We start from the raw sequence: 395 nt of genomic DNA on the forward strand, positions 1-395 counted from the left end.
GGCTTTGGGAGGTGACTGGGCCATGAGGACCTCTCAGGAATGGGATGAGTGTGATTAGGAGACCCTGGAGAGCTTCCTTTTCCCTTCCTCCATGTGAGAACAAAATGAGAACCGGAAGGCGGGTTCTCACTGGACACCAAATCTGTTGGTGTCTTGATCTTGAATTCCCAACCTCTTGAACTATAAAAAAAAAAAATTGCAATTTGTAACTTTCCAGTCTGTACTATCCTATATTTGCAGCACACCTCACTTACATTCAACGGTCTATCTCCCACCTACCATTCAACTCTTCGTTTGGTCACTTTCCCTGGGGAGCTGTTCCTGGGTTTATTCTCGTTGTCTTAAACCCGCTCTTCAATACACACACACACTTTATATTGAATTTGCCAACCAAC

Source organism: Ictidomys tridecemlineatus, chromosome 2, assembly GCF_052094955.1.
Source record: "Ictidomys tridecemlineatus isolate mIctTri1 chromosome 2, mIctTri1.hap1, whole genome shotgun sequence".
Taxonomy (NCBI): Eukaryota; Metazoa; Chordata; class Mammalia; order Rodentia; family Sciuridae; genus Ictidomys; species Ictidomys tridecemlineatus.